Below are 21,240 nucleotides of genomic sequence, written 5' to 3' on the forward strand. Positions count from 1 at the left end.
AATGTATTTTTAAAGATTATTCGAGTTGCGATCGAGGAACGGAGACCGAGAGATGAAAAATAGAAAATGTTTTTATTAAATAATTGTTTTTAATTATTTAATATATGATTAATGCTTTTGCATATTTTTTAAAATAAGGGGTTTTGAGGTGATTTTATACGTCGGGACGTAAATTTTATCAGTGTTGGTTTTTCAAAAATTCACAAACTTTTCTAAACAAAATTATTTTTAATATTTTAGTCAAACACTAATGGGCCTAATTTACATACTTAGTGGGCCTAAGCCTTGTTAGTAGTTTATTTAATATTTAAAGCACAAAAACACCCCACCCCAAACCCTCATAAAACTCACGCCATTTTCAGATTACTCTCCCAAAACCCTCTCCAACTTTTACACGACACACACACCTAAATATTCAAGAAAAATTTCGAAAATTTCAAGGGAAATTCAACCTAAGGTTCTTGTTAGTTCTTCGCGCCGTCAACGAATTTTCGTGTGTATTTCGCATATTTATTTTCTTCAAACATCTATCACACCATGGTAATTATCTAAGCATATTTTGAAGGAAAACATGGCACACAAGTTGTATTTTTGTAACTACATGCATACATGTTCTAAACTTGTGTTATTTGATTCCAAATTCATGATTTTGTGTGTTTAAGAGGGCTGCCATGATTAGGACACAATCAAGCATTGTTTTACACGGGTTTAGGGTCCTAGAACACCACCAAAACGTTTCACAAACACGAAACATACAAGCTGGAACTGAAACTGGGCATGGGTTGATCATAGGGCTTGGTTTTCATTAGGTTGATGGTTGGCTTGGTCTCGCCTTGGGGCCAGGGCTCGGTCAGATTCTGTGTGAGTAAGGGAGGGAGTCCTAGCCATGCTAGGACTCGAGCACAAGGGCTGGGAAGAAGTCCTAAACGCGCAAGGCTGCGCGGGCTTGTGTAGGGTAGATGGCTTGGCCTGGGGGCTTAGGGCTAGGCTAGGGTGAGTCCTTAGCGTCCTAGGAAGGTGCACGAGAGGCTGATTCAAGGCTGGTTGGGTTGGCTGGGTCCTAGGCCAGTAAACAAGAGTTCTTGCCAAAGTGGGAGTCTCGGCCATGCAAGAGCTGGATTTGGGGCTTCGATTTCTGTGGCTGGGGTCGAGTCCGTGGGTTCCAAGGGTCCGGGAGGGTGGCTAGAGGGGTTGGTAAGGATTTGGTCCAGCATGGTTCGAGGGTGGCTCGAGGAAATCGAGACATGGCTCGGGGTTGAAACTTATGGGTCAGGTTAGGGTTTTTCCTTGTTAAATAAATCGAAACACGGCTTACAGGGGTCGAGTTGGTTCACGAGAGCTAAAATAATATAAAAAGTCTAAGTTTTGAATTTAGGAATTTTATATTAAGGTTTGAAACTTTTCGGGATTAAAACGCATAAAAAACGATTAATTAAAGATTAATTAAAAGTATAGTATTTCAGCTAAATAAAATTATGGGAATTTTAATTTAGGCTTAAATAATTTTTGGGGACATGTTAGAGTCAATGAAAATAAGAAAAAGTCAAATTCGAGGAATTTTACGTCTAGGGGTAAAACGGTAATTTTACACCTAAAATTAATAAACGTCATGGAAGTGTCGGGAATGCTGTTTTATATGCTAATGTGATTATTTTAAATTTCTATGAATTTTTATATGTTAAATTATTATTTTTAAATGCTTATGGATTTTTATGGTTTAAATATGGATATTTAAAGATATGTTGCATGCTTGGTTTAAAAGAAAAAAGATATTATTATGCATGTTTTATAAAGTGATGGAAATACGAAATGTTGAAGGATGTGAAGGGATTGTGACTAATACGATGATATGTTGGAGATATCGTGAGGGTTGAGGTCCCAGTGGGAGCCCGACGATCGTATTTCCTTGGATACGAATACGAATACGAATACGATGATATGATAAACTTAAGGCCAAGGCCCAGTTGACGGGTGAGAGTGTCGCTGGTGTCCCCACCGCTTAGTACTGTGATTACATGTAGATGGATCCATTGCCTAACACGTAGGACGAACACGAAAGTCACAATCAACGATCTGAATTCAACAAAACACGAATATGAATATGTATATGTTGATGATGATATGGATATGTATTGATAATATGAAAATGTTTATGATTTTACATGTTTATGAAAATGTTATTTTAAGTACAAGTATTTTCATTGTTGCATGTGATCTGTATTACGTATTATTTGTTATCAAGAATATGATGTATTGATTCTTTAAAATCACTATGTGTGATTGATGCAGGTGAGTATGATAATAATGTTGAGGGATGCTTGGATGCCTAATCTGACTGGACTGGAGGTGCGCATAACCTGAGGACCAGCGTTTCTATTTCTCCGCATTTATGATTTACATTAAAGATTTTTAAGACTGTTTATTTATGTTTTTGAGTGATTTGAGAGAATGATACTTTTCAAGTTTATTGCTTTTTAGGTTTGGTAAAACGTTTGACAATTTCATGTTTTGACGATTTCCTTTGATTTTCAAATATTAGTTGGTTGTTTTATTTTCGAAATGGTATCAAAATATTTTTATGTATAATTGTATGAATAGGCCGAGAGGTAGGAAAAAAATTTCTAGTACTTTTTAAGCAAAACGATTGGCAGACGTTTCACTTACATTGAAAATGTAATTTGAAATATATTAAATTTTTATGTCAAATTTTATTATATTTATTGGAATGATTCCACCAAATGTTATATTAGTTATTTCATAAAAATAGCTATATGTATTAAGATGTGGGTATTTTCGGGGGAAAATATTGGTATGTATTTAAAGATTTTACAGTTAAATTATATAGTATCTAGTATTGTAACGTCCCGAAAATTTGAAGGTCCACATAAAGCTCATGCATGCAAGTTATTAAATTTCTTTGGTATTTTATTAAATTGTTTTAAAGCATTAAATGCATGTTTATTTCATAAATTTGTGTTTTAATTCATGATTTATTTAAAGTTTCATGCATTAGGATTTTAAGTTGTATTTCGCGCTCGAACGAGGAAAGGAGACGTGGGATATTCAGGAAAAATATTTTTATTGAATAATTATTTTTAATTATTTAATATGATGTGTTTTTAAGTATAATTTTTGAAAATGAGCCTTGGTTGGGTATTTTTACTCGTCGGGTTATATTTTTAACTGTTACGCAAATTTTATCGATTCAGGGGACTTTTTGAAAGGTCGGGCAATATTTTCTAAAACGTATAAAAACGAAATATTTTTCGGGAGTATTATTGAGCTTGATGGGTTTATTTTTAAGTTTGATGGGCTCAAAACCCTTTTTATCCTTTAATTTTCATACTAAGGTCCATTAGGGCTTAATTAATCATTTTAAAAGCCCAATTAAGCCACCCTAAACCTATCCCTCCACTTAGCAGTCGCCACCCCACCTTTCAGCAGCTTCTCTCATGTGTTCTTCAGCAAAAAACTCCAGCAAATCTCGGCCATTGATTGTTCTTCAAGAAAACTTCTCCCCGCCTCTCTGTTTCACGTCCCACGCGCATATCTTCAAGCTTTTGATCATATAAATGCTAAGGCACGCCATGTATCTCCTTTCTCATCATTTAAACCATGTTTAGATGCTGATGTATGTGTTATTGCATGAGGAAAAACGTTGGTCCATCTTGTAGCTTCTTTTTGCATGGTTTACATGAAAATAAATGCAAACATATGTTTGTCACTAATGTTTTTGGTTACCATCGTGCAAGGGGGCTGCTGCTCTTTGTGTTAAGGGGCGGGGAACGTCAGAGGCCAAGGGAGTAAGGGGCTGGAGTGGCTAAAGGGCGAGCATGGAGGGCAGATCGGGGTTTAGCACTTATTGGCTCGGGTTGGGCGAGATTGAGGGATGTAGGTTGCGTGGTCGTGCATGGTTTGTTTCCAGCCAAGGTGTTGGAAACTAAATTCTGGAGTTTGACAAAAACATAAATCAATCGATTAAATCAACTAATACGCGAAAGCAAATTCGGCAGCTGGACTTATCAAATGAAATCAGCTGACACAAACTGATCAGTTGAGAACTGATCAGTTAAAACATTCAGCCGAAAATATTAAAGTCTCTCAACTGAAGATACCTCGGGAAAGATCATATCAGACAGCAATTGAATATGGAAAGCCGCACTGCATAGAACAACGTATTTCGGCTATTGAAATTAAAACGCCGTTTTACAATCAATAATGAAGTGGAAATCAAGAACACTGTCCAAGAAATGATGAAGTGGCAATCAACGGATACATAAATTCAAAGTTACCGTGGAAAAATAAGTCTATAAATATGACTAAAGAGCAGTTGAAGACATACGAGGATCTATCAATCTCAAACTTGCTATTACTCTGTCAAAATCTCAGCTCACTCTTATTAGATCTATTCGTAGCAATCAAGGCTACAAGTTGAGCAAACTAGCACTCTGTAATATTGATAATTCAACAAGTGCTAAGTTCAGTTACTCACAGAGATCATTGTATTATACTAAGAGTTTCAGTTTAGGCAGTAGATAAGTCCTAACTGAAGTGGGTCTGTACAAGTGTTGTACTCGATCAAAGTCTTTTAGTGAATATCCTATCCTTGAGATAGAAGGGGTGACGTAGGAGTTATTCAAATCTCCGAACATCCAGAAACATATTGTGTTGTCTTTACTTCAGTTTTTCATTTTCAGTTAGATACTCTATCTTTCAATCAGTTTACTTTCCGCAACTGATTATTCAGTTTAACTGATTGTTATTGACCGACGGGATACTTAGTTCAGTTTGTAATAAAACTGAACTACCTTTTTCGAAGAACATTTAAATTCGTAGAAGTGTTTATTCAACCCCTCCTTCTAAACACTATTTAGTCAATAACCGATCCTATCAAGTGGTATCAGAGCAGGGCATATCCTATCAAAGACTATCTATACTCAATCTGATCACTATGTCCTCATTCAATAAGATTCCTATGTTCTCCAGAGAAGATTTTGATGATTGGAAAATAAGAATGCAGGCTCATCTAGCTGCACAAGACGATGACATGTGGTACGTTATAACCGACGGACCCATGAAGATTTTGAAAGCAAACACAGCTGTTGCTATTACTGAAGGGGCACCTCACCGAATTGAAAAGCCCAGAGACGAGTGGACTACTGAGGACAAGAGAAAGGCAAATCTAGACAATGTTGCAAAAGACATATTGTATAAGACACTGGACAAAATAACGTTCAGTAAAATCAAAATGTGCAAAACCGCCAAAGAAATTTGGGAGAAGTTAATTCAACTTTGCGAAGGCAATGAACAAACCAAGGAAAACAAACTCTCAGTTGCTGTGCAGAAGTTCGACAACATCAGAATGAAGATTGGAGAAACAATGCATGAATATGATGAAAGAACCAGCTGTATCATCAACGAACTGAATGCACTTGGAAAAGTGTATACAAATAAAGAAGTAGCGTTGAAAGTAATCAGAGGACTTCCCAAAGAATGGGATGTCAAAACTATGGCAATGAGGGAATCCAAATATCTGAACAAAGTTGAACTTCATGATTTATTTGCTGACCTGAAAGCATATGAGTTTGAACTTCAAACTCGAGAAGGAGAACCATCTACCCCAGCAGCAACTACTGCCTTGACTGCTGTTAGAAGTGAACCAACTGGTTCAGTTGAGAAAGCTGCTGATCAACTGAGCAATGATGCTATGTCACTATTCATTAAGAAATTTGGAAGATTCATGAGGAAAAATCAAGGAAATTTTCAGAAGAATTATCAAAGAAACAACTCCAAAGAAGAGTCTAATGTATGTTACAACTGTGGCAAATCTGGTCACTTTATTGCTAACTGTCCCCAGCCTAAAAAGGACAATCAAGCCTCAACTGAAAGAAAGAAGAAAGTGTATGAGCATAAGAGGAGATCTAAGGACGACAAGAAGCCTTACAGAAAGAAACATGAAGTACTCCTAGCTGAAGATAGCAAAGCCAAATGGGCAGAAACTGACAGCGAAAAGTCAGAATCAGAAAGTTCTTGCAGTTCTAGTGAGGATGAGGAAGAAGTAAAATGTCTGATGGCTGATAACATAGAAGATCAATCAAGCTATCAGCAGGTATTTGATTTTAGTTCAACTGATTTTACAAGAGAAGAACTCATCTCAACTCTTCATGACATGGTCAGTGAGTATCAAAAGCTTGCTTTATCGTTTGAAAAAATCAGAGCAAAGCAAGATGATCCCCAAGACGATAAGACAACAACTGATGAATCAGTTGATATGTTGAGTCTGAGAAGGGAGATTGCTGAACTCAGAAATGAAAGAAGCAGGGATCAATTAATGATTCAAAAATTGTTGCTTGAAAATTCAAAGCACAATGAGCTTATTCAGGCTTGGAACAAATCATCTAAAGCTTTAACTAATATACAGAATTCTCAGAAATCAGTTGAAGATAAAACTGGTTTAGGATTCTGTAGTAAAGATGATTCGTCTTCCCAAGATACTCAACCAAAACTGAATATGAACAAAGGGAAATATATTCACTTTGTAAAATCAGTTATGGTACAAGAACAAGCAGAGTCGAGTAAACTGATTGAACAGCCATCTCAGAATATGAATAAAGGAAAGAGATGTGGGATTGGGTATAATTCAAAGGGTGAGACTGACTCATGGAGTCAGCAACTAAAAACTCTTAGCAGAAAATATTCAAATGGCTACTCAAACTACTACAACAGTAAGCCAGTTCAGAAAAGATATCGGTTGAACAATCAGTTGAAAAAGGACAAAACACATGTTGTATCATCCACACACCATACACCAAGCACACACAGACAAGGAAGGATCATATGGAATACAGCAACAGGACGTTCAGTTAGACTGATTCAAGTCTGGATTCCTAAAGGACTAATCAACTTTGGACCGAAATAGAAAAAGGGTACCAAAATCTTATTTTGTGTTTAATAGCAGATAGTAGGTACAAGCATTGGATCAATATGGTATTTGGACAGTGAATGTTCACGACATATGACAGGAGATTCAAATTTATTATCTCAACTGGTAAAATACACTGGTCCAAACATCAGTTTTGGGGATAACTCCAAAGGTAAAACTGTGGGTAAGGGTAAGCTTATCCATGGTAACTTCACCATTAATGATGTTTTATTAGTCGAGAATCTTAAGTATAATCTGATAAGCATTAGTCAGTTATGTGATAATGGATTCTCAGTTCAGTTTGACAAACACTACTGTTCAGTCAAAAACTCAACTGAAGAGATTATTCTAACTGGCAAAAGGTGTGGAAACACTTACAAAGTCAGCTGGAATGATCAACCTTATACACCAGTATGCTTTATTGCCTCTAAATCATCTCAAAACTGGTTGTGGCATAAAAGGTTAAATCATCTAAATTTTAAATCCCTTGCCTATCTGAGTAAGCATGAACTTGTAACTGGTTTGCCCAAAATGAATTTTTCAAAAGAAAAACTTTGCTCAGCATGTCAGTATGGAAAACAAGTACGATCCTCTTTCAAAAACAAAGGCTGTAAATCTTCATCCCGATGCTTAGAATTATTGCACATGGATCTCTTTGGTCCAATACCAGTCATGAGCTTAGGGGGAATGAAATACACCTTGGTGGTCGTAGATGACTTTTCAAGATTTACTTGGGTTATATTTCTCAAATCCAAAGACCATACGGCTGCACAACTGATTAAACTCTTCAAAAGACTTTTAAATGAAAAATCAGTTGGGATTGATCGAATCAGATCTGATCGAGGAACTGAATTCATCCATCAAACACTTTTAAGCTTTTTAGAAAATACTGGAATCAAGCATGAGCTCTCAGCAGCAAGAACACCTCAGCAAAATGGTGTAGCTGAGAGAAGGAATCGGACTCTTAAAGAAGCTGCTAGAACAATGCTTGCTGATTCTGGTATTTCTCAAAAATTTTGGGCAGAAGCAGTAAACACTGCATGCTACACTCAGAACAGATCAATGATTAATAAAAATCACATGAAAACACCATATGAGAAAATTGTAGATGTTTTATTCATAACAATGGTAAAAATTTTCTAAAAGCATTCGATGTCAAATCTGCAGAAGGAATATTCCTTGGATATTCATCAGTTAGCATAGCTTACAGAGTATTTAATAAGAAAACCTTAAATGTTGAAGAATCTGCACATGTTGATTTTGATGAAACGGCACTAATTGATAAGCCAACTGATCAAGTTGAGCTAGCTGATCAATTTACAGATATCAGTCTGGAAGATGATGACTCAGACGAAAGTCGTAATAATCAAAATATCTTTCATACACCTGAACCTGAGATATTGGATCAACCAGCTGAATTGGAAGCAAATCTTGACAATCAGTTAGTGGAGCAAACTAATGTAAATCAGTTAACAACTGAATCAGCTCAAACTGAAACTGAGAACATTCAGTTACCTAACGAAGAATTTGCTGACGGTGAAGCAACAAATGCTGAACTTAGATGGAAGAAATCACACCCTCCAGAACTGGTAATAGGTAACCCATCTGATCCAGTAAGAACAAGAAATCAGATGCTAAATCTATTTATTCATTCAGCTTTTGTATCTCAATTAGAACCAACAAAAACTGACGAAGCTCTTGCTGATCCTAATTGGATAAATGCAAGGCAAGAAGAGCTAAATCATTTTGTTCATAACAAAGTCTGGAACTTAGTTCCAAGACCAGTTTTTAAAACTGTTATAGGTACAAAATGGTTGTACAGAAACAAACTGAACGAAGATGGTTCAGTTGTGCGCAACAAAGCAAGGCTAGTGGCACAAGGATATAGACAAGAAGAAGGAATTGATTATGATGAAACATATGCACCAGTTGCAAGACTGGAGGCAATCAGAATATTTCTTGCCCATGCATCCTTCAAGAACTTTAAAGTCTATCAAATGTATGTGAAAAGTGCATTCCTAAATGGCCAATTACAGGAAGAAGTCTACGTTGAACAACCTTCAGGTTTTGTCAATCATAACTTCCCTGATCATGTCTATTATTTGAACAAAGCGTTATATGGTCTCAAACAAGCTCCAAGAGCTTGGTATGAAACCCTTTCAAAATTCCTAACTGATCATGATTTTTCTGTTGGATCAGTTGATAAGACTCTGTTTAAATTTTCGAAAAATGATCATATCCTACTTGTTCAAATTTACGTTGATGACATTATTTTTGGGTCAACTAACCCCAAATTATGCAAGAAATTTTCCAAGTTGATGCAGGATAAGTTCGAGATGAGCATGATGGGTGAGCTGGCATTCTTTCTTGGTTTACAAGTGAAGCAACTGGATTCAGGAACATTTATCAGTCAAACCAAATATACCAAGGAATTGCTGAAGAAATTTGGCATGGAATCTTGTTCAGCAGCAAGCACTCCAATGAGCTCATCAGTTAAATTAGACACTGATCAAGGGGGAATATCAGTTGAGACGACACTATACAGAGTTTTAATAGGTTCTTTATTGTACCTAACTGCTAGTCGTCCTGATATTATGTTTGCTGTATGTATATGTGCAAGATTTCAAGCTAATCCTAAGCAATCACATTTTTCTGCTGCCAAACGTATCTTGAAATATCTTAAAGGCACGGAAAATGTTGGTTTATGGTACTCTAAAGACTCATCTTTCAATTTAGTTGGCTATTCAGATGCATATTATGCAGGATGCAAGCTTGATCGGAAAAGTACAAGTGGATCATGTCAGTTTCTTGGAGACAGACTGATCTCTTGGTTTAGTAAAAAGCAAACATCCATAGCAACTTCCACAACTGAAGCAGAGTATCTTGCTGCTGGAAGCTGCTGTGCCCAACTACTCTGGATTCAGCAACAACTGAAAGATTATGGTGTTGATGCAAAGTAATCACCAATATTCTGTAACAACACGAGCACAATTGCTATTACATACAATCCAGTTCTTCACTCCAGGACTAAGCATATAGATGTCAGACATCATTTCATCAGAGATCATGCACTGAAGAAGAACATCAGATTAGAATACGTTTCAACGGAACAACAAGCAGCAGACATCTTCACAAAACCATTACCAGAGGCTAAGTTTTCTTATTTCCTAAATATTCTTGGTTTAATTGATTTATCTTAAGATATTATTAGTAATATAACTTCACTAATAGAATTAAGTACAGAAAATAAGAACACAACAAATTAAGAATAATATTTCACTAAGAATACCAACGTTCCCAATTTACAGAAGAAATCATAGATCCAACTGTATCTAGCCATGCCCTAATCCAATCATTTAACTCATAAATTCGAACTCCAGCAAATGCCCTTGACTTTGAGATCTTATCAACAACATGACACTCCTTCCATAGCATTGCTTCTAAAAGACACTTGTCTTCAACCAAATCATTAACATGTCTAACCTCAAAACGAGCAAGGTATTTCAGTGCTCTTGCCTCCTGAGCACGAGTAGGAATGACACCACTATCACTCACCATCTTCAACTCATAAATCTTTTCCCAGGTTGTCAATACCTTCTGAAAGACATATCTTTCCATTTTTCTTTTAATTTCAGCTAAGCGAGGGGCTGACTGATCAGTCACATGAACGTGAGTGCTACTACATGCATCAGAATCAGACATGTTGAAATAGTTTTGAACTGATGTGGAATCACATTTTTATCACTATTATCTCATTTATAAGAAAAAGGTGTTGAAGAAGTTGAAGAATCACAAGTCAATTAAAGCGTCTCTCACATTTACCGAGGACATTTAAGATATCAGTTGATCATTGTCAACTGATAACAATTTGAATTTTATTAGTTGTTTCATTATCAACTTATGAAAATTAGTTTTTCATCAGTTCATTTGTTTACTTATTAAAACTGATGACTGTTAGCATTTCATTAGATCATATAACAGATAATTGTGTGAAGAAATAAAACAAAACGATGCACTAAAATTTTTTATTCATCCATAAATATTTGAAAGGATTACATTATCATAAGTTTCCTTCACACTAGCTATCCACATATTCATCCAAACAGCTAGTGCTGAGGACGAAGTTTTGGAGAAACTGTGTGAAGAAGCGATACTGTTAAGAATCTCCAACTCTTTGCGCAGCATCAGCTCATAAAGATGGCCTTCCTTGAAGGCATCCACCTCTGCAGAAATCTTTAAGTGCTCTCGCACCTCTCTCAGTTGGGCCATCCGCCTGAACGAAGTAACCTTTCCTGAGTTATACAGGAGCTCGAGCTTCAGTAATTCTTCCCAGTAGGGAAGACTAGCATAGAAAACTTTGTCTTCTATAGCAGCTTTCTGTGCTTCCAGTGAAAAAGGATCAACGTTTGAACTACTTGCTCCTGCCATTTATCTTTGAGTATTTTCTACTGATGCTTGTGACTAACTTCTCTATTCTTATTTATAGGCCAGGTAACAGAAGATGAAAGGACACTCCTTTAAAAGACGATTACACTACCAAACCTTGGGATTTTTTTAATCAGGATTATTTTATTTAATGCATCTATTTAGGGGGAATGAAGGTTTAAGAAGTTAACTGAGAAGACAGTTGTTAGTAAATTCTCAACTGAAAGGAATCAGTTTTCCCTAACTGATCGTTCAGTTGATTATTCAACTAATCTTCTCATGAAAGTTAAATAATTAAACCTATTATATTCCACATCAAATGACATGACTGTATGCTAATTCATGATGAATTTCAGTTTATAACGTGTATACATTTTTAACCACTCATTATTTTACACACACGATTACAGTACACGTACACATATTTTTACTCAAAAATTTTACTGGACTGACACGTGTCCGAAAATTCAAACAGTCATAAACATTAGTACTATTTCCCGCTTCATCTCAGTTTTCCTTTACGAGCATTTTATCTTTCTAAAGAACTCTCATTTCTCTTAATTTTTATCTTGAGAGATATCAGAATTTCTAACACTTTCAAATGGCAAACCAGATTCCAGCACATCTTTTGAACGCCATGGCTATCAACTTCAACTCAATTATGTCCATTACAGACGCTGATGTAAAGAAAGTATTTCAGCAACTAGAATCAGCAGACTTAAAACCCTTTTTGGGTCTCTACGCTCAGGAAATTTATCCCAAAGAGCTTCACGACTTCTATTCAACAGGATTCATCAATTCTGATGAAAACATTGCTGCTACCATTAATAACAAATTAATGATCATCTCTGAAGATTATTTTGGAAATTTGTTTTCACTGCCTTCTGATGGGCTAGCACAAATTTCTGAGATCAAAGCATCGGAAATCGAAGAGATGCAAACTTTACTCTCTGCAGATGGACGGAAAATCAAAGTTTCCGATCCCAAGAAGGAGTTAAAGCACGAGGTGTAACTGCTGGCAGACATTGTAGCCAAAGGGCTTTTGGCGAAGGCTGGGTCGTTTGCTGCTCTGACTCTGGAAAAGTTTCAACTCATCACCGTAATCATGACTGGACCACGAATCAACTGGAAGCATCTTTTATTCACTATTTTGAAGAACATGTTCTCTTCTGCTAAGCAATCCAAAGGTTTTGCTGTCCAGCTCAGTTATCTGCTGAAAAACCAAGGGTTAATTGCTGATGATTCTGACAGATTATCAAGATTCAAGGTGTTCAATGCTAAAAACATTCTACCATCAAAAACCAAATAAGATCTTTCTCCTGAGAAATTCATCAAGATCAAGAAGGAAATTGGGATGGAGCAGGCTGCTCCCAAATCAGTCAAAGTTGCCAAGAACTTAACAAAGAAGAAAGAGTCAAAACGCAAACTGACTCTCAGTGATCCTGATAGTCAGAAGATTCTACCTCTTCAAATTGTCAAGAAACCAAGGACACTGAAGACCAAATCAGTTGATCATGATAAACCCACATCCACTAATCATGTAATGGATACAGGAGCTCAACAGCCAATCCAGGATGTTTTCTCAAAGGAAGCTTCAGTTGCATCCTTAACTGAGGATCAGTTACCATTATCCTCATTACTGCCAAACATCACTGCATCCAGCAAATCATCAAAACTTCCAGGGGTCAAAGCTCCACTGATTAGTATCTCACCTTACTCTTCTTTGCCATTTGCCAGACCCACCGGAATAATACTCAGAGAAAATATTGACGCAACTACATCAGGATTAACTATCCCACACATTTTGAGTGACTCTAAGGGCAAGAGTAAACTTCAAGAAGAACCCAGACCCTCAAATGCAATTCAGACTCACATTGACCTCATCTGGCAAGAAGTCAGTACATTTGCAGCAGAGAAGCACCAAGTTTTTGATGAATGGGTCAATTTCAGAGTTAATATTTTTGCTAAGGAATTACGCAATAAATCCAAGTTGAAAAGATTTATTGATCTAGAACGACTAGTGTTAAAAACAGTTAAGGCCTCCTCTATTCAGCAAGTTTTGCAAAGGAAGAAATATTTCTTTAACTTATATCGGGTACAAAAGTTGCAGCAAATAGTTGCTGAACTCAGGCAAAACTTTAATCCTCTTAGTCCAACTGCATTCAACGACAAAGCAGTCTATACTCAATTGGAAACAGATCTGATAACACTGCAAGCAGAAATTAAAGACTGGGAAATGGGTCAAGAGCTGATCATCCTAGAGATGTCTCAAAAAATTGCTGAAGAAGCTCCAGCTGACCATTCAGTTGGAAACCTAGTCACAGATCTTGCTGGTTCTTCATCTCAACCAGAAGGTATTTCATCAATTGCTCCATCTTCATCCGAGACAGCACCTACAACTAATATTCCTAAGATGTATTCTGAGGCTGAGCTGAAATTGGGAAACATTGATGAAGTCATTCAGTCAGTTGTTCAGGAATTTTCTATAGTTGATCACTCTGCTGATCAAATCAATCCGGAGGTCACTATTGCTTTAACAGAATCTGTACAACCTGACATATCTACTGATCAGGTTCACCCCACTAATGAGCCAGACACTTTAATCAATCATCCTTTAGAGGCACCAACTTCAGTTCTTTTATCATCTGCTGAACAGAACCCTCATTCACCACCTCAGGATCTAGATGAAATCACTGCTGATGATATTCCAGTTCAAGGAGAAATAACTGAAACTGACATTTCAGTTCAAAATGTTATTGAATCAGTCTCAACTGATCAAACTTTGGTCATTTCTAAGCACATCTCTAAAGAACCAGGAACATCTTTTCAGTCTCCTCCTTCATCTTCTTCAGAAGTTGAACTTATCTTGGAAGAAGTTCAGCACTTACAGAATAATATGGAGCAAATGATCTCTACCATCTCCAAAATTCAGAACACACAACTATCTCACACTCTAAAGCTGGACCATTCACATACGTCCAACTTAGAGAAACTGAATAAACTTCAACCCAATATGGACTCTCTTATCCAAACTGTAAAGGATCTGAAGAAGGGACTAGTCAACTCTCTCTCTACAAATCAGGATGTAAACAGTCAAAGAATTGGGCGACTGGAAACCTTCGTTTCAAAGAAGATAGAATTACTGCAGACTTCTTTCACTACTATGGCCACAAGTATCTCCTCAGATGTAAAACTTCTATCCATCGATGTTAGAAGGCTCTCAGACAAAATGGAGGTATTTGACAAAAAGGGGGAAAGCAGCTGAAGCAACTGATATCATTTGTCCAGTTATTTTATGATTCAGTTGTGCTGAAGAATTAGTTGAAAAATTAATCAGACTATTATTATCAACTGATATCATTTTCTCAGACTTTATATTATCTACAAGGAACCCAGCTATTCTATGATTCAGTTGAGTAATCTATTATCAACAAAGAGCTGAGTCAAATCTCTTGGTTTTGTCAAACACCATAAAGGGGGAAATTGTTGGAAACTAAATTCTGGAGTTTGACAAAAACATAAATCAATCGATTAAATCAACTAATACGCGAAAGCAAATTCGGCAGCTGGACTTATCAAATGAAATCAGCTGACACAAACTGATCAGTTGAGAACTGATCAGTTAAAACATTCAGCCGAAAATATTAAAGTCTCTCAACTGAAGATACCTCGGGAAAGATCATATCAGACAGCAATTGAATATGGAAAGCCGCACTGCATAGAACAACGTATTTCGGCTATTGAAATTAAAACGCCGTTTTACAATCAATAATGAAGTGGAAATCAAGAACACTGTCCAAGAAATTATGAAGTGGCAATCAACGGATACATAAATTCAAAGTTACCGTGGAAAGATAAGTCTATAAATATGACTAAAGACCAGTTGAAGACATACGAGGATCTATCAATCTCAAACTTGCTATTACTCTGTCAAAATCTCAGCTCACTCTTATTAGATCTATTCGTAGCAATCAAGGCTACAAGTTGAGCAAACTAGCACTCTGTAATATTGATAATTCAACAAATGCTAAGTTCAGTTACTCACAGAGATCATTGTATTATACTAAGAGTTTCAGTTTAGGCAGTAGATAAGTCCTAACTGAAGTGGGTCTGTACAAGTGTTGTACTTGATCAAAGTCTTTTAGTGAATATCCTATCCTTGAGATAGAAGGGGTGACGTAGGAGTTATTCAAATCTCCGAACATCCAGAAACATATTGTGTTGTCTTTACTTTAGTTTTTCATTTTCAGTTAGATACTCTATCTTTCAATCAGTTTACTTTTCGCAACTGATTATTCAGTTTAACTGATTGTTATTGACCGACGGGATACTTAGTTCAGTTTGTAATAAAACTGAACTACCTTTTTCGAATAACATTTAAATTCGTAGAAGTGTTTATTCAACCCCCACTTCTAAACACTCTTTAGTCAATAACCGATCCTATCACAAGGAGCTGACCCTCTTGGGTCTGTGACAAGGCTGGAAGCGAGCCAAGGACAGTGGTTATGGTTAAGGAGTTGGTCAAAGGGGTTAGGTTTAGGGGTGGCTTGGTGTCTTGTTGCGGTGTGGCTTCGGGAGGGAAGGGACGCACGGGGCTGGTGCTTTGGGCAGTGGGGTTAGCTAGGGTCGGTCCAGGAGAGCCGCTTGGGTTCGAACATGGTCCCAGTATAGCTGGTGAGGTGCTGGTCCGCGTGGTTTCGAGCTAGGATCAAAGGTGTAGAACATTTGGTGCACTAAGGTCTTGAGTTAGCACATGCAGTAAAACTCCAGCAGCGTTTCGGGGTTATAAGTAGGCTGAAATAAGTGGTTTTAGGCTGGACATGTAGGTTTAAGTCATATCTCAAGTTGGGAAAAGTTTGGTTGAAATTCGGGTTGATTCAGGTTAAAACCAGGACCCCAGTCCAAGTTTTAAAACAAATCGACCAAATTTCGAAACGAGCTCGAGTTTATGTCTAATAAATACCTTTAATTAGGTTTTGTAATGATTTAAGGAGTCCGGTAAGATTTGGGTCAAAATTTAGATGTCCAGAGGTAAAATGGTCATTTTGGGTTTCCAGGGGCAAATGGTCATTTTTCACCCGAGTCGAGATTTTAGTCCCGGCAGCGTCCTGAGCACAAATTTATCATGTTTTTAATGTTATGTATCATGTATAAGATTTTTTATGAAATTACGTTGCGTGCTTGATTTTAAGAAAATTTACATATATGCATGATTTTGTTAAGTGATGAAAATGGTGATGATTTGAAGGATGAGAATTGGTTGTGACTAACGATTTATATGTAAATGCTAATGATGTATATGTAAATGCTATTGATGAGGTCTAGACACAGTGGATGGGTAATACCATCGCTGATGTCCGACAGCTGTCGGGTACCATGGTTTTATGTAGATGGATCCATCATATAATGATGAAACTATAAAGCTGATACGAAAGTTATAACTAATTGACTGAATTTAATTAAAGTAAATGTATAAGTATATGATGCAATGATGAGTTGTTTTGACCCGTTTGCTTTTACGACATGTTTATGTTTATGCTTTTAAGATCATGAAAGGTATGCTAATTACAATATTTTTTACTGCTTACCTGCTATGTATATGTATTTGTTATAACATTACAGGTGTGTTGAGTCTTTAGACTCACTAGGTGTGAATGATGCAGGTGAGCATTTTGATCAAGAGACTGGAGGTGTTGATGACTGAACGGGCGGAGCTGGTGGCACACATTAACCCGAGGACCTTGTATTCTTCCGCAAGAATATGATTTTATGGGAACACGTTTAAACAACTTTTTAAATGGTTTATGACTTTATTTTGTTGAGGGTTTTGACAGATTTTAAAATTCTCGACGTTTTGTGTTTTTAAAAGGTAATTGTTTAGGTTGGTTGTTCTTTTCATAATTTTAATTGTAGTTATTTTATTCAGCAGTGGATTGATTTTACAAAATGCATGTTTGGAATTTTATGTAGGCATTGTTTCGTCCATTGCACTTAAAAAAATGTTCAATAGAATTTTAAAATGAACAGACATGACAAGTATGGATATTAAACTTCTTAAATATATAAGATTAAAAATAAGATACTTTTGAATTTTCATGCTGACAAAATCCATATCAAATAGAGATTAAAGTTTTTGTTTAATTTGTTCTTAAATTGTATGCTCAAAAAAATGAAAATATTTTGATTGAAAATATCTCTTAAATTAATTGGTAAAGTAAGTGAGGACTTGACCAATATTCATTATTTTTTATTCAGACTACCCACATTTTCTCAAATGAGCCTGTCACCCAGAGTTTTCCCAGTGTGGTTTACTTATAACGTGATTTACAAGCTACTGCGTTAGCATGAAGGTTTACCCCGTGCAAATCGCATGTCACATAAATGATGAAAAATATATATAACTAATTTAAACACTGATAGTGATGCCCCGGGATGTACCGGGTCATGGATAGTGCCTGGGACGTCCCACGCCAGGGATCCTGTCCAAGGAGAGTGCCCGGGTCTGGATCAACACCCGAGCCACAGGAGCACCTGGAGCATAATATCCTCGGGACGTTTTATGCCCGGGACCCTGTATAATTACCCGAGAAGCATCCTACCCTGGCCACCTCGATATGAGTGAGACAATTAATTGTGCCGACTTGCTAGAGTCTACACAGCCGACCTATCTCTGACAGTAACATAAATGGTTGACAAAATCAAGTGGGCTGGATGTGACTAGTATGAGATTTGACATGTCATAACAGTAGGTATAATCAGCCGCCCTACTATAATTAATGCTCAACACAAAAAACGAGATCATCATTACATCCTCTACTATAAATACCAGGTTCTTTACTTGCATTTACTCTCGATTCAGATATTAATACACACATTGAATGCTCTCATTTATTGTTCATTTACTTCTCACTTTCAACACCAATCTCACGGCCATCGCTTGGCTACATTGGTTTTCTTGCTTGAGTTCCCTGCTGACTTAAGTATCAGAGTGGTCACGTCGGACACCCCTCAGGTGCCCATTCACGTGGTTCTTTTCTTGTTCGCAGATCTCTCAAATCGCTCAAGGAGGAAAAAAACTCACAATTAGTTCAGACGTCCAACTCATATTTCCTTTAACATCTTGATAGAAAATCCGGCAGAGTACCCGACCCGACTCATCCTTTTCGTCCGGGTTGCATCATTGGCACCGTCTGTGTGAAATTTGAGTTTAAGGGGTTGATATGGCTCCTACTAGGATAGCAAATCAAGACACTTCCCGAGTCCAGGAAGAGAACAACACCCGTCTCTCTGGTGCAGGTGGCCCCCCGCCTAATGTTCCCCCGCCCACCATCCATTTAACACCTGAGGAGTTGACCAAAATTGTAACTGATGCTGTTAAGACAGCCATGAAGAAGACCACCACTCATCATTCCAGTCACGCCGATAAGCAACGTGAGCAGCCGCAGGAGGAAGAGAGAAGGGAAGAGGAGATGGAGTCAAGCGCAGGTTCTAAATCTCCTACTATGGCAGAGGAGTTAGAAGAGTTGAGGAAGAAAGTAAGAGTGTTGGAGGGGCAAGTTGGTTCTAAAGGCAGTGCTCAAGTTGTCAAGGGTTGTCCATTCTCCGATACCATTGTCCGGGAACCACTCCCCGGACATTTCAAGTCAGCCAAAATCAAGGACTATGACGGGAGTTCTGACCCCGAGGAACATCTTGCTCGCTTTGAAAATATGGCTATGTTACATTGCTATGGGGACCAGATCAAGTGTAAAGTGTTTTTAGCTACCCTGGTCGACTCTACACAAAGGCGGTTTGAAGGACTGGCACCGCAGAGAGCATTCATTGTTTTGAAGACTTTCAAAAGGTATTCTTGCATCAATTCAGTAGCAGCAAGAAATACAAGAAGACTGTCTTCAGTCTATTTGAAGTAAGGCAGAGTCCAGATGAAACTCTGAGAGCTTACATCAAGCGATTTAATCGAGTAGCTCTGGAGGTTCTCGCATGTGCTCCAGAGACGAAAGTCACAGCCTTTATGCAAGGATTGTGGGAAGGAGATTTTTTCCGATCTCTGACCAAGAAATTGCCCGGGAACTTCGAAGATCTCCTGTCCTTGGCAGAGAAATATATTATCATGGAAGAGGCGCAGAACCAAAAGAGAGAAGCTTTGAAAAGAGCCACAGGAGACCGGGTGGTCAAGCCCGAGGATACAGCTCACAAGAAAAGCGGTCCAGGACATTTCTCTCATGTACCTCTGAGAATTACCCGAGATCGAGAAATTTAGGAATACAGCTCAGTCATAACCCCGCTTCCCAGTCCAATGGGAGGGCACCAACACCAGAGAAGAGAGGGTTCTGCACCCTTCACAAAGAGTGTTCTGACAACACGAATGAATGTCGAACTCTGAAGAAGGAATCCAGTAAGCGTTCTATGCCAGCATCTCATCCTCCTCGAGATAAGTCTAGACAGCCACCTTGGTTATCTAGACGTCCCGGACCTAATAATTCCCAGAAGTCAAGGACATCCTGAATGGAAGCAGAAGGGATGAAGCGAGTTCCCGGGAGGAAAGGAGTAGACAAACCGAGAGCAAGGACCCTTCCCCGAGCCGAGGAGTAATGAAAATGATTTCGGGATGGTCAACAGATGGCGATTCTAACTGGGCTCGGAAAGCGAGAAGCATGAGAGAGTGCTTGGAAGTTGATGGGAGGGGGAGAGATGAGCCAGTTATAAGCTTCGGACCAGAAGACCTCAGGGGAGTCAGTCTACCCCACACCGACGCTCTTGTCATCCAATCCCGAGTGGCTAATTATGATGTCTTAAGGGTATTTGTTGACAATGGCAGCTCTGTCAATTTCATTTTTAAAGAGGCACTGGTCCAAATAGGATTTGCATAAGTATCAATTAGAGGTGGTTGAGACTGCTCTGTTTGGTTTTGCTAGACATGCCATGTACCCTGAGGGGGAAATCATCATGCCACTGACTCTGGGAACCGGGGACTTGAGGAAAACTGTGACGACGGTCTTTACAGTGGTGGATGCCCCGTCCTCGTACAACATCATCTTGGGGAGGCCAGCTATGAATGAGATGAGAGCTGTGGCTTCCACTTATCACCAAAATATTAAGTTTACAGTACGAGGACGGGTCGGGGAAGTCAAGGGAGATCAACCCTCTTCTCGGAAGTGTTATGGGGAGATCGTCCGAGTAGACCAGAAGAAGGCGAGAAGGGAGGGAAAGGGTAAGGAGAGTCAAGAGGAGGTGTCCAGAGAGAGAAGTACATTTTGTTGCGGACGAGGAGCAAGAAGTGGTAGAAATTGAGCCGGGAAAGCACGTCCGGGTGGCCCGAGACATCAACGCGTCCACCTGGGTAAATCTCTTACACTGTTTAAAAGCTAACATTAGTGTTTTCGCCTGGTCTCAACAGGAACTAGCCGGGATCTCACCCCAAGTGGCTGAGCATAAATTAAATATCCTCCCGGGATCTCGGCCTGTGAAGAAGAAGAAGAGGCACTTCGGCCCTGAAAAAGATAAAGTCATTGAAGAGCAAGTGGGAGAGATATTTCGGGCCGGCCATATCAGAGAAGTCCAATTCCCTACTTGGCTCTCAAATGTGGTCCTCGTTCCAAAATCCACCGGGAAGTGGAGAATGTGATTCGATTTCAGGGACCTGAATAAAGCCTGCCCCAAATACTTTTATACATTCCCCCAGATTGATCAGCTGGTGGATTCCACATCTGGATGCGAGCTATTAAGCTTTCTGGATGCCTATCAGGGGTACCACCAAATCCCCTTGGCTCTCGAAGATCAAGATAAAGCAAGTTTTATCACCTCCGGGAGCACCTTCTGCTACGTTGTTATGTCCTTTGTATTGAAGAATGATGGGGCCACATACCAACGTTTAATGAATCATGTCTTACAAA

General features: G+C 38.2%; 1 protein-coding gene across 3 annotated transcripts in view; it reads right to left on the reverse strand.

Moving 5' to 3' along the window:
- LOC140816440 (protein DETOXIFICATION 35-like) overlaps positions 1 to 21,240 on the reverse strand; it is a 50,990-nt gene that overhangs the window by 18,642 nt on the left and 11,108 nt on the right. The window lies entirely within an intron of this gene.

This window comes from Primulina eburnea, chromosome 16 (genome assembly GCF_022965805.1).
Source record: "Primulina eburnea isolate SZY01 chromosome 16, ASM2296580v1, whole genome shotgun sequence".
Taxonomy (NCBI): Eukaryota; Viridiplantae; Streptophyta; class Magnoliopsida; order Lamiales; family Gesneriaceae; genus Primulina; species Primulina eburnea.